We start from the raw sequence: 15,160 nt of genomic DNA on the forward strand, positions 1-15,160 counted from the left end.
AATAATAAAGATTCGCTATAATTTTCCATTCTAACTATACGTAACAAGCACTTGAACAGTCAATCAGCGTATTATTGTGCGCCTTTTCTTAACTTTCTTTATTTAACATACTTCATCATCATTAATCACAGTTGACAGAAAAGATGTCCACAGAACTTTGTGGTTTAAAATAACTTCTGCGTTTGAAGTATTGATTTGTAACACATTTGTTAGAAACGAAACATGTGTCATGGAACATTTCTGACAGCTATGCTATTATTAACTGAACAAATATTTTCCTCTATTTCTTTGAGCTGAAATTTTTCAGCCAGAGTAAATATTAGTGTTTCTTTTGTTGGAGCAGAGTATTTCTCTAAAAGCCAAACACGACATTTTTAAAGCTATCCTCAAATTTCAGGAGACAATTAAATGTTTTGGGCTACTCCTTTCTGTCTTTGCCAATAAAACTTTGACAATAATCTTGCTTCTTATGCTTCCAAATTTACACAATTACCGCTAATATACAATTCGATATGAAAGTAAAAAGAAATTCAAATGAATAAAATATACAACTAATAAATAAATCAAGGCTTAAGTACAAATAAATTACATTAATCAATTGTATATTTCATGAAAAATAGTCTGCATTTATGATATATGTTCTCTGTTCACAGTTTATGTCATGAAAATTTTTTTATTGTTGATGGTAATGATTTAAATATGTAAGAAATTGTTCACAGAACTGCAACGACTACTATCCGAAAATACACTCTTTTGGGCAAAAAACTGAAGCACCATGAAGGAAGTGGTTGTTTTTGATGAAGTTGAATATGTGTATAGCTCATACACATATAATAAAATGATTAAATAATCAAGGTCATAGTACCTGTTCATGGCATACAATCTTCCATTGAGTGTTCAACTTAGTAGTTGGTCGAACCACTCCTGGCGGCAATGCATGCTTGAATTCGTCGAGTCGAGTGGTAGAGGTTCCTAATGTCATCCTGCGACACATTCTGCCAGGCTTTCATCAGTAGTCGCTCCAGATCTGCGATATTTTGTGGTGGCCGATTCTGGTGGCCTACTATATCCCAGACATGCTCGATCGGTAAAAGGTCTGTTGACCTTGCTGGCCAAGGAAGAATATCAACCGCACGGAGACAGCTAGCGGTATGTGGCCTGGCATTATCTTGTTGGAAAATAGTCCCAGGATGACGTGCCATGAAGGGTAATGCAACCGGCCGCAGGATGGTATCAACATATCGTTGAGCTGTTAAAGATCTAGGAAGGATGACTAAAGATGACATGCTGTCATAACAAATAGTGCCTCACACTATCACACCAGGGGTTATGGCTGTATGCCTTTGTAAAACAAAGGCTGATTGGGACACTGGCCCCGTCCTTTCCAGACACAAACACAGCCGTCATTCGCTTCAAGAGTTAAGCGGGATGCCAGTCTGATGGCAGCCATGATGATCGGCTGCGACACCACTCCAGACAACTCCGCCGATGTTGTAGGGTCAAAGGCAAACGTCTTAAAGGCCTCTGTGAGCATAACCCCGCCTCAGACAAGCACCGTGAGATGGTGGACGGTACCACGGGAGCTACAGACATGGCTGTAGTGCGTTGAATAGTCGACAATGATAGGGTTGGGGCAGTTCGGGCCTGGCTTATATTGCTTCACATTTCCGCTCCTTGGCCTTCCAGAGCCTTCATTTCGTCAGCAATTTCCTTGTAGCAACCATTGCTGCCAACATCTTTGCACAGCAGTGACTGTATGCTGCAGGTGGCGGCCTATTGCTCGGTATGACCACCCAGCTTCATGCAACCACGTTCGAAGTCGTTTAGTTGTCTGTAAGGTCTTTAATATTGTCGTAATGGCATGTTTAGCTGCTTCTTTACGGAATTACAATGGCAGCAACAAAGAAAGATAAATTTTCCGCCTCTGTTACTGGTTTTATACTTTGCGAATGGCGCACTAGAAATGCGCGCTATGATCGCAATTCCTGTTCATTTGCCTTGAAACTTTGATCATTTGCATGTTCGATCAAGATGTTTTTGCATACCAAATTTCGTCACGATCTCAAATGTTCTTCTTGGTGTTTCGATTTTTTTTACAAAACAGTGTAGATAAAAATACAATGCACATTCTTTTTCCATGAATTATTCTTATTTGTAATAAAATATAGAAATATAAGAATACTAATGATTACATTATTGGCAGATCTGAAGGATTTAATGTTTGAAATATATTAAGTCAAGTACTTATCTGTAGAATTAAGCCTTTAATAGAAAAATTATGCATTCGCTCACCAGTGAACAAATGGATAAGACCGCTAGACTCTGGTAGTTCGATTTATTTTCAAACCCTGACTAATGGGTTGGTCTCATATATGTTTACATGCTTTTTGTGTAACATCATTACAAACCAATTACGCTCGGCAAGTACTTTACAGAGACATTCTTCACGTTAAGTTGATAAACCCTGTAGTTTTTCTTCCCTCAATCAATGGTACTTACGTATTAACGCCACCGCAGCAGAAGTTGCGCTGATGTACCAATAAAGCGTTCGACCCTTCTTAATAAAATTATTGAAAACATTGCAGATGGTAACACAATTTATTCTGACAGTTGGAAAGGTTACCAAACAAATAGAATAGAAAAAAAGGATTCCTACATGCTAAAGTTAATCATAAATACAATTTTATTGATCCTGATACAGGAGTTCATACACAAACAGTTGAGAGAATGTGGGGCAGTGCTAAATGGAGGAACAAGAGATATAGGAGGGACAGCGAGACATCATTTAGAATCTTATTTAGCAGAGTTCATATGGCGACAGCATCAGGACAAAGAAAATAGAGACTGTTTTGAATATATGTTAAACTCTATATCGGCCCATTTTCCACCGAAATCCGATTGACTACTTTGATTTTAAATAAATTGTTTTGATTTTTGAAAGTATTTTGATTTTAAATAAAGTGTTTTAATTTGATTTGTCGCAAAAATTTTAGGCATAGATTGGCGACACCTAAAAACCGCCAAATCTGCAGCTGCGGTGGCGTTAATAAGTAAGTACCCAATCAATTAACTAGCAAAACACCCTATTGCATTCAGTCAGCTATTTAATTAGTCTATTTTTCGCACGTAAATTGAAAGAGCTTCAAAAGCGTGATTCAATTACTCCTTGTATAATAGTTAATGAAATTCTGCTTCTAATGAATATAGCTGTAAAATCAAATGTTCAATGAATTTCCAGAGGAAAATGGTGCTGTTTGGGGAACGGAATATGGCAAAACAATCAAAGCAAGTAAAGGTGGAGTTGCCAGATTTGGCGCGAAATCATCCATTTGGCGACAAAATCGGCAATATGCCTTAGACGGAGCGAGAACATTCTGGAACGAATTCTTACTGCTTTGCCCAAGAATTTTCTCGAAGGCAGGCCAAAAGCTATATAAACCCAGCCTATACGCGGAGTAGCAGTATATTGTCAATTTTATCGTGAAGTGTATCGTGAGTTTTTTCGTGAAGAGTATCTTGAGCTCCGAGAGCGATCGACCGAGTCGAAAGCCGTATTTATTAGTTGTCGAGTCCCTATTTTATGGAAGAATGGTTGCAGAACCTCAAAAAAGTGGCTAAATGCTTTTATTTATAAATTGTATTTTCAGATTTTCTAAGCCTAAAGCAAAAGAAATATGGATGTAACTGTACCGTACATATCACGAAACCAATAGGGATAAATGAAATTTTTGTTCCTATGTATTAACAAGAAACTGATTTCGAATTCAAATGAAATTCAGAACAAGGACTGGAGTGAATAGAATTTTCTGGCTTAGTTCCTAATGCTTAATATACTTTAATATGAACAATAATAAGCTTTCCAGTTCACTAAAGACAATAAAACAGTTTCCAGGGGAAATCTCTCTTGGTTTATATTCTCGCGTACGATTCATAATTTTTTACTAATTCTCTAATTTATCAACCAATCTGGAAAATAAATTTGAAAGCAGATTTAAGCCTAAACCTGAATGAAATAAACTTTCGAAATACCTTCTGAAAAACAAAATGTCACAAACTGAAACTTAATCTCATTCTCAGAGATTCATTCTCTTTTATCACTCATTTTTAATGTTATTGGACAGATATTTATCTCTCGATACTTTAACGGGAAAGCGTTTAAAGATCTAATTTATTAAAATGATACGGAATGAGAACGTTTTGAATTAAAACTGAATTACACAAATAATTAACGAATAACAAACATTTTATGTGTTCAAAATATACTAACCAAAACGACACAAAATCCACAAAATTATTTCACTTATTTCATGTCTTTCAACGGAAGCAGGCTTTATTTATGCTTTTAATATAATTATTTTTATTGCATGAGCACATAGGCTTAACCCTATTTCCTTAAATATAATCGATTATAAATTTAGTAATTTATCAATTGATGTTGAGACTTGCCACCTAATGCTAAAAATTGTATCTTGGAAAAGCCACGAGGTTAAGAATGTGCTATTACAAATTGTCCATGAACTCCTTAATCATTCGCCATCCAGATGGCGGAGAGCGGGACATGTTAAATTACAATGGACAGTGGGAAAGTGAGCCAGGAAAATGTAAACTGACAGGTGTTTCAAAGCAGAATGACGTACTCTCTTCATTAATCTACAATCTCACAGTTGGTTAATTAAGTTAAGAATATGGCTTTGAAGATTCAGGAATCCACGCGTTCTCAATTAGTGAGGGAGGGCTTATTATGGGAAGGTTCGTCGTCTTTAATGCACTATGGAATGGTATTTGTTAAAGATCAGAAATTCCTTCCTCTGCCCATCAGAAGTTATTAATGTCATCGATACACCTTTTCCGCCTTCATTCACGATTCTTAGACAATGCAGTAGTCAATTAGCATTACAGTTATTATTATATATATTCAGTGATTAGAATGTGCAGAATTGCACTAACAATTAGCAAGTTAAGTTTGAGTTAAAATAACACGCCGACTAACGATTATTGAAGGTGTTAAAGCAACAAAAATCAGCGTAATATCTACAAATTTGCAGAACTAGTTTGTAAGGTTAAAATAAAGGCACTTCTTCAGCTGCAAAATTGGAAATCTTTATTCGGCGTGTTACTTTAACTCATATTTAATAAACTCCAAAAAAAGCTTTCTTTCCTCTCCCCTTTTTGTAGTGGTGTGCTCGTTATTTTGTGCCAGCATTTTCTCCTACCGTGAGTCCATATTCTTGGATGGAATTCATAAATATTACTCTGATTCTTGTTGCTTTAACACTTCTGAAACTGAAGAAGAGAATTCTATGTTTAAAACTTCGAAACTAGTCCTGAAAATTTATGAATATTACGTTGATTCTTGTTGTTTTAACTCCTCCAATAGTAGTTCAAGTTCTTAATCGGAAATAATTATAAGAATGTAGTTTAATTAATTGTTTCCCACAGTTTTAAATAATCCATTTATTTTCGTCCTTTTTTAACGCCCAGTTCAACAAACAACCTGATTTTACCTCTCAAAAAAGTACTTTGCTACTTTGAAATTTTGAAATCTTGTATGCTCTGAGGCTCCAGTTTAGCAAAATGTCAATCACAATGTGATACAGTCTCAAAAGAGTTGTACATTGCTATAATTCTGGTTTAATTGATGATACTGTAGCAAAAATAATAATGTATATATCACAGGTATCTATCCTTTCGCTGAATGTCTAAGATTTTATCATGGCTTCTCTGCCCCATCGCATTACCATTTCTTCAAATATAAGCCCACGACAGTGGTGTTCCCAGACAAGACTTTCATTTACTGCTACAGTACTGAGGACCCGTGAAAATCCATTAGTTGCTGCTATAGCGCTAACAAAACGATTTCCACCCCTCCGTTTTCAACCTGGAGACTTCGGTTTTAATGCAAATCTCCAGGCTCCGGTTTCATGAATTGAATAGTAGTTATTCGTACATAAATAATGATGCGATTCGACACGGATTCTTCATGTTGACAGAAGTGATAGTACTATTATATATTTTTCTCAGGTCTAAGCATTAAGCTCAAGAATTTTTAACAAAATTTTAAAACATTTTTAGCAAAATAAACCAAATAAAAAATTTTAATTTAATTTATTAAATATTTATTTAAACGTACAAAAACAATAATAATAAGAAGAAAAAAATTCAATTTTACGTTTATTTTCTATTTGAAGCCTAAAGGTTGGTACCTGAAAGAAATTTTTTTTGGTCGTACTTTGTGATTCAAACATACTGGCAGTTAGATATTCAATTTTAGACTGGCATTTATTTCAGGTAATTCCAGTTTGTTGAATGTACCACTAAATAACGTATTTTTAACCTTAATCAGAAACACAGAATACTAAAGCGAAGCTGTCGGCTGTTAAACTATACCAATTATATAAAAGTGCGAAATTATTCTACTTTACAGCAGTCACGTGGCTTGGCTTGCAGTGCAAGCATACAGTGGCAAATGCTTCGAGATCGAATTCGGTCAGCGAGTTTCAGACCAATGTTTAAACGAATGCACGTAGCTGAGATGAAGGACAATTATAATGTTAATAGCGTTGTAGCATGCAAGCAAATAGAAATGGTTAAATGCTGTATAATTTTTCTCATTCTGTGCATAGGTATGTTACTAAAGCATCACCTAGCGGTGAAAATCTGAATTAAACTCTTTTCTAACTTTCTTCTTAAACGCGCGGAAAAATCCGCCTCAGAGATAAGTCTTTGTGTGCAAATCACTATCTAATGCTCCAATATATTGATTTTATACCATAAATATTCATGGGATATCATCTCTATAGTTTATAAGGTATTTCTCCCGCCTTCTTAGCGAACCTACGTGGTGTAGTGGTCTGCACGCTCAGCGCGTAATTGAGAGGTCCACGGTTCGATTCCCGGCGAAGGCGTTGCATATTTTTCCGCTTGCCTGCTTCCAAAAAATACCTAATGACTTTACAGTGGCGTCCGAACTAGAAAGGGTGTTGGATGATGATGATTCTCCTCAGCCAGGATTTGGCGATTGGGTCCCCTAAAAAGCCCAGTCGCCCTTAAAACGGGGGAGTATATAAAGTATTTCTCCCGCTTTCTTAGCGAGCCGTCGTGGTGTAGTGGTCTGCACGCTCAGCGCGTAATTCAGAGGTCCGCGTTTCGATTCCCGGCGAAGGCGTTGCATATTTTTCGTCTTGCCTGCTTCCAAAAAATACCTAATGACTGTACAAGTTAATTCATTGCATGAAATTTTGGGATCATTGACACAAACCTATTCATCAATTAATACTTAATTTCAAATGTATTTTACTTCCGTTTAGATTTTTCAGTTCAGTTCATTCAATGTATTCGGTTCACAATTTCAGTCTAGGTCTAAAGTTAAAAACTGCATCATTCGATCCTATGACTTGAGTAGATAATTTGCACAGTGAGATTTGCCTAGCTATTTAAATTTATGAGCTCAAAGAAGTAAAATTTTTTCGTGTAGAAGAAATAAAGTAAATAACATACTTTTACTTTCGTCAATAATATGTTCTAAAACTTCTCATTTTAAATTCTAGATGAATTATTTTAATCTTTGCTTCAAATTTGCTATTTCTAGCTTACATGCTTACGCCATAAGTAGTATTTTGTGAAACAAAAATATTTGAATATTCAAAATAATGTGAAAATAATAACAAGAATATTGAAAATAATGTGCAAGTTTCACTTATGAAAAGGAAAAATCAAGTATTCTGAACAAAATTTTGCCTTAATTTTATAGTATGATTACTATAAGTTACAGTAATTATTCTTTTCTGAATTCTTTCTATACAAAGTTCTTGTACTTTTTAATTCTTTCTGTATACAGTTCATTCAGAAAGTAAGTACCGTTTAGGCATTAACAACGATTAGTTGTTTTCATTTGAATTGAATAACAGAAAATATACATATCTTAATCTACTTTTCGACGTATTTACCGTGCGAATTAAGGTACACATAGTACTAACTGCAACATAACCGTTTCGCAGAATTCTGCCGCCTGGGACTTGATCCTATGCTGGACGTTTGCTTGATCTCATCATCCCTTGCTAGCCAGCAAGAAAGTCCTTGACATGAGAAAACAAAATTTAAATTGGATAGTACTGTAACGAAGTCATGTACAGTTCCGGACAATAAGGAGGGTGACAAAATTATTCCCAGCAAAACGGATCAAGTAATGTAATCGTTATACATGCAGTATGCGGCGCGCGTTGTTATGCAAAAACAAAATACCAGAAGTCAACAGTCATAGCCATTTTTTTTTCTGCATTGCGCACCGTAACTTCTGCAATGTTTCGCAAGCTGCAGCGTTGATTGTTAAGCCTCGTTCCATCCAGTCCACAAACAAAATGCTTTGGCAATCTCAAATTACAGTGCACATGATTTTTCTTGAAGGAAGAAGTGACTTTGTTTTCTTGGATTTCGGGGAATCGGTATGTCGCCTTTCCAGTGACTATCGTTTCGTTTCAGGTGTCTCGTAACAAATCCATATTTCATCGCCTGTGACAATCCTTTTCAAAAAATTATTTCCTTCTGCCGCATAAGGCTGCAACAACTCCAAGACTGATCCCACGTATTTCCGCAAACAACCGTTAGTGTTTTCGATACCTATCCCGAATACAGATTTAGTACATACATTAAACTATAGTACAAACATTCAGTCACAATTTTGAATAATTTTGTGTGAAATGTTTTAAAAATACGTTGACAAATCAGAAATCTTGAATCGCCTATCGAAATGAACTTTTTCGTCGATGTAGTGCACAGTTCTTCAGTGATCCACGACGGACGTCCACTACGCACCTCGTTGAGGACTTCATCCCACTTTCGTACCATACCTTCACTTGTCACATTCTTTCCACAAGTTTCACTTATCTGACGATAAATTTCACTAGATCGGAACATTTCTCTTACTCAAAAACTTGATAACGGTTCTTAGTTCACAACTGGGAGTCTGATCAATTCTTTTTAACATGATTACCGACAAACAATGATTTCAAATGTTAACGTAAACAAACAAAATGGCTAAGTTAATTCGTTGTCGAGTTGAATGATGTAGCTATGCATGCGCGACCTTCATGTTGACAGGTGCACGGGAGATATGCATAAACAGCATTTACCTTCTGGATCAGCTTAATAAAATATAATTTTAATATCAAATTTAAGTTATTAAATTTAACCATTTTTATTTCAAATTATAGAACCTTTCAAGCCCATTTTTAAATAAAGAAAATGCGTTGTCAATTCTGTTGACTAAGAAATCGTAACTAATATAAACGAACGTGAAAAAGCTTAAAGAAACAAGACAAAAAAGAAAGAAACTTTTATTTAGCTTTTATTTGATAAAACAAGAAAAAGGCTAAAGAAACTGTGCTTTTATGATTAAAAGTTTGACTTATAAGTTTTTTTTTTTTTTTTTTTTTCAAAAAAATAATTTATAAATTTCGAAAATTGGTAGCATCAACTGAAATCAGCGAAACTTAAGAGAGATTTACTTATTCGCATACATCATTATATTGCTAATTATGCTCTGAAACTAGCATAGAAACCAAGTAACAAAGTATTATACTGCAAATTTGTCTGTTTGTCCGATAAATTTTACAGAGAATTTAGTTTCAAATACAAACTCAAAGGTATCAAGTTTTGCTTATCGATGTTTTCGATATGATTTCTCTCTGTGCAACATATAGTACATCTGCAATGAAGTAATGCTAGAAAGCGGTGATATTTTTCTATATGATTCATGAGACAGCATCTAATAAAAATGGCTCCCGTTACTTCCCCAGCTGCAATTTGATCTGCAGTTTTTATTTTCATGTCATTTATTTATTTATTTAATGCTTACAAAAATATCTATATTAATAGAGTTCCCAAGTGATTATATTAATTTTCAATAAACATCAAAAAATTAAAGAATACCTTATTGCATATCCGAGTATTTCTGTCAAATTCTATACCCAACATTTTTCATGATCTTAAGGATCAGTAGGTCTGTCCATTTTTTCCCCAAATTAGAATCACTTAATACTTCGCTTTACTATAACCTCATACATAAATTCGCTCAGAGTTAAGTTCGTTCAGTTCACCACACATATTTATCTAATTAATCATTGAATATGGAACAACTTATATTTCTTCGGTTACATTTTTCAATTTACCCTCATTTACTTGGTGTATTACACAAATAATGTATTTCTAAATGACATATTTACTTTTTCTAAACATATTCTTCCTTACGCAAGTGAATATTTTCGTCCATAAGCAAGCAGATTTTGGACGGTAAACCCACAAGTTCGAGGTTAATAGGCTCATTGGCATATGGCGCTAAATCAGAGTGTAGGTAAAGTTTTAAGTTGCGCGGGGGATGGAAAAATCCAAGGCATAAAGCTTTCCTATCCGCTTTCTGCTTTCAATGTCATATTTATGTAATAAAAATTTATAAAATACAAAAAAACTATAAAATTAAAATATACAAAAAACTATAAAACCAAAAACTTTGAAAAAAATCTGAACTTGTGATTTAATTGATTTTTCCTATCCCTAAACTTTCTCGAGCTAATGCGGCTCCCTCTAGTTTGCATCAATTCCACAAGTTATGTAATTTTCCTATTTCTACTCACTAATTAGGTATTTTTCTGATGTGGAGGAACACGGTTTTGAACCACAGGCACGCCGTAATTTATAATCATTAGCATTGGCAAGTTTGGCGTCTTCAACTTCAAGCAATAGATGGCGCCAGCACCGCAGCCTTTACCAAACAGAAGCAACAATCGGTCTGTGGCGTTCCGACAGATACTTCAACTTCTATTCATGAGAAGGCGCCACGTGTAAAATCCAGTTCTTAATCGGAGCAGCAAAGCGACGTCATTACTCGCTGAGACTTCTCGTCAGACAACTGTACGCGACGGTAGCATGAACTGTGTTCCGAGCTCTGCGTTGATCTCTGCAATGTAATTTAAATTGTAATTTAGTACTTAATATATTCTTTTGTTATAGGAGATTGTCTACTCTTATTTTCTTTAATTATATCATGCATTAAGCACACGACCACCAAAAGTGGTGACCTTTTGACTGAGCACGCTACTGACAATGGATTTTCAACGACCCTAAGCCACGTGCATCCAAGGCATTCTGAAGAACTGACTAAAAATAACAACGAATATGGACATTAAACGTTTGCTACAACGTACCCCTTCAATTATTTCTAGAAGTATTGATATATATTGCTTGTGTTTTTTTTTTTTTTTTTTTCAAAGTCGTGCATATCATCGCAAGGACCTTCAGCAAATCATCAATGTGATCTGTTCCGTTCCGCTGACTTCGCCAGTCGTGCAATAATTCTTCGATCATTCAACTTTTGTGACAAATGTGATACAATAGTGATTTTCGCTAAATGTGCTACATCAGTAATTTTTCTGCAACGTGCTACGGCAAAATTCTTCACTCAGTGTTCGAAAGTAGTGAATTTTTTTCCCATGTGCTACAGGAGTGATTTCCTTTTTCCTTCGAAAGTGCCATAGCAGTGTGAAGTGGTGATTTTGTGTGTGCGCAATACAAAATGAACGCATCATTTTTTTTTCCTCAATAGGGGTTTCTTTTCAAATGCATTTCGGTAAAATATTATTTGTGTGTGTATCGTTACGTAAATTTTTTCTGCATGGTTAAAATATTTATTGTTATCATGGCAAAATATCAATAGTGTATCCTCTTGCTACAATATTTGTGCTGTTAAGTGTTTATTAATTAAAGTGAAAATTATCTATCAGTATGCCCGACGATATTCCACCAGAGCCACAAATCACACGTGTTGCAGTGAAGCCACCGCCTTTCTGGAAAAATAATCCTTCATTGTGGTTCGCTCAGATCGAAGCACAATTTTCTATCGCTCGCATTAGTGAGGATTCTACAAAATTCAACCATGTAGTTGCAGCAATTGAGTCTGATATTCTGAATTCAGTGCATGACTTAATTCTCAAATTACCTGATTGTGATAAATACTCCAAACTGAAACAGCGGCTCATTGAAATCTATTCAGAAAGTGAATCTTCAAAAATACGTACTTTACTACAAGGACTTGAACTTGGAGATCAGCGACCTTCATACTTGCTGTCACGAATGCGTGATCTGGCAGGAAGCCATTTTAGTGACGACTTGTTAGTCACTATGGCTTGAAGTCACTATGGCTTTCGCGTCTCCCTAATAACATACAAATAATTCTTGCTGTTTCCAATGAAGATCTAACCCGTTTAGCAGCAATGGCTGACAAAATTAATGAACTTGTTACTCCAGCTTATGTCAGTGCTGCTAATGCTGCACCTTCCAGTTCATCCCTCGAACAACAAGTGGCTGAATTGACCAAAAAAGTATCTGAATTCTCTACAAGTCTTCATGCTTCACGGAGATACAATCGATCAAATCAGGGCCCACGTAATAAATTTCGTGCCCGAAGCAGGAGTCGATCTCGTCACAATACTCGAACGCAGTACAAAGAACCCACAAGTGGCATATGTTTTTTTCATATGAATTTTGGCGCTCAAGCTCGCAAGTGTGCCCCTCCATGCACTTTTGAACAAGCGGGAAACTAAATGGGCGGTCTTCTGCTGGCCAACAGAATGTCCGCCACATCGACAGAATAATACTGGCTGATCGTTCAACTCAGTTATGTTTTCTAGTAGATACTGGAACTGACATATCAGTGCTCCCGAGAACTAAAACAAATGCTCAACAACTTAATAAACTTGTACTGTATGCAGCCAATGGTACCCAAATTGCAACCTACGGCACCAAACTATTGACACTTGATTTAAACATGCGCCGGACTTTCAACTGGCCTTTTATTATTGCGGATGTAACTCAAGCAATTATTGGTGTCGACTTCTTGACACATTTCCACCTTCTAGTGGATGTCAAGAATAATTGCTTAATTGATGCTACAACTCAGCTGACATCACAGGGCCAAGCTTCTCACATATCGAACGTACCTACCAACATAAGTGTTGTATCGGGCAGCACACGGTTTCATCGGTTATTAGCAGAATTCCCTGATATTTTAAACCCATCCAAATCAGGGCAGCATACTCATCAGCCAGAAGTGTATCATCACATTAAAACACATGGCCCACCTGTATTTTCCAAGCCTCGTCGTCTTTCTCCAGAGATGCTAAAAGCTGCTTGCAAAGAATTTGAATTCATGCTAGCACAGGGAACCATTCGCCCATCTAAAAGTCCACGGGCCAGTCCACTTCACATGTTTAAAAAGTCTAATGGTGACTGGCGGCCTTGTGGAGATTATCGTCGACTTAATGCCGTCACAGTCCCTGACAGATATCCAGTCCCACATATCCAAGACTGTACCCATCTTTTTCATGAAACAAACATATTTTCTACCCTCGATCTTGCCAGAGCATATCATCAGATCCCAGTGCATGCTGAAGATGTGCCCAAGACCGCAGTGACTACACCATTTGGTCTCTTTAAGTACTTATATATGCCATTTGGCCTTCGCAATGCTGGCCGAACATTTCAGCGTTTCATACACCAAGTACTGTCTGGCCTCGATTTCTGCATCCCATATTTTGATGATATCCTGGTTGCATCTACAGATGCGGAAGAACATTTTCAACATCTGCGTCAGATTTTCACTCGCCTTAAAGATCATGGATTAAAACTAAATCCATCCAAATGTGTACTCGGTCAACCCTCAGTTTCCTTTCTTAGATGTCTTATCACCCAGAATGGAGTCAAACCTTTACCGGAAAGAGTCAAAGCAATTAACGACCTACCTCAGCCCAAAACTATCTCTGAACTGAAGCGTTTTCTAGCAATGTTAAATTTCTACCGACGCTTTCTGCCAAATGCCGCAAAAACACAAGCCTGCCTACATGAGTTTCTGAAGAATAGCAAAAAAAAGATCAACGAGCTGTCCCTTGGACTGAATCTGCATCTGCAGTATTCGTGCAATGCAAACACAAACTGGAAAATGCAGCCACACTTTCTTATCACTCACCTAGTGATCAGCTCTCTATAATGGTAGATGCATTTGACACGGCCATAGGAGCAGTGCTTCAAGCCCATACCACTAAAGGACTTTCCCCAATGGCATTCTTCTCCAGAAAACTTACTACTGCAGAAAGGAAATACAGCACATATGACAGGGAGCTACTTGCTGTGTACTGTGCTGTTAAATACTTCCGGCACAACTTGGAAGGACACGACTTCATCATTTTCACCGATCATCGACCATTAACCTTCGCTTTTAGAAAAAACTCTGACTCATGTTCTCCTCGTCAGCTTCGACATCTGGATTTCATCACCCAGTTTAGTACAGATATCAGATATGTCTCTGGTACTGATAATTGTGTCGCTGATGCCTTGTCTCGGGTAAACAATATCAACCTCACTACCCCAGATTTCTCTGAAATTGCAAAAGCTCAATTGCATGATGAGGAACTCAAGAACCTAATCTCAAATCCACAAACCTCCCTTCAGTTATAACCGCTGCACATTGATCCAACGCTTAAAATTTACTGTGACATAGAGAACAATAGAATACGTCCCTATATTCCTGTCAATTTTAGACGTGAAGTGTTTAATGCCTTGCACAATTTGGCACATCCTGGAATCCGTGCCACCAAAAAGCTGATAGCAGACAGATTTGTCTGGCCAGCAATGAATCAAGACATCACAGAATGGACTCGTTCATGTATTAGATGTCAACTGTGTAAAGTATCCCGTCACACTCACAGCCCCAACAGCCCCATTCAACAATTTAACCTTCCAGCAAGACGCTTTGATCATGTGCACTTAGACTTGGTTGGCCCATTGCCTCCTTCAAATGGTTACACTTACCTCCTCACTTGTATTGATCGGTACACAAGATGGCCTGAAGCCATTCCTATTGAAAATATATCCGCTGAAACTGTAGCTCGAGCATTCATCTCCCAGTGGCTTTCAAGATTTGACATGCCTACCACCATCACTACTGACCAAGGCCGACAATTTCAATGTCACTTGTTCGCATCCCTCACCTCTGTCCTTGGCATTCGCCATATTCGCACAACACCATACCCTCCATCTGGAAATGGGATGGTGGAACGATTTCACCGATCTCTCAAACAAGGTCTGAAGTGCCACAGTAGCACACACTGGAGAG

Source organism: Stegodyphus dumicola, chromosome 9 (assembly GCF_044657685.1).
Source record: "Stegodyphus dumicola isolate Sdum_Otavi_A_Nest chromosome 9, ASM4465768v1".
In the NCBI taxonomy this organism is placed as follows: Eukaryota; Metazoa; Arthropoda; class Arachnida; order Araneae; family Eresidae; genus Stegodyphus; species Stegodyphus dumicola.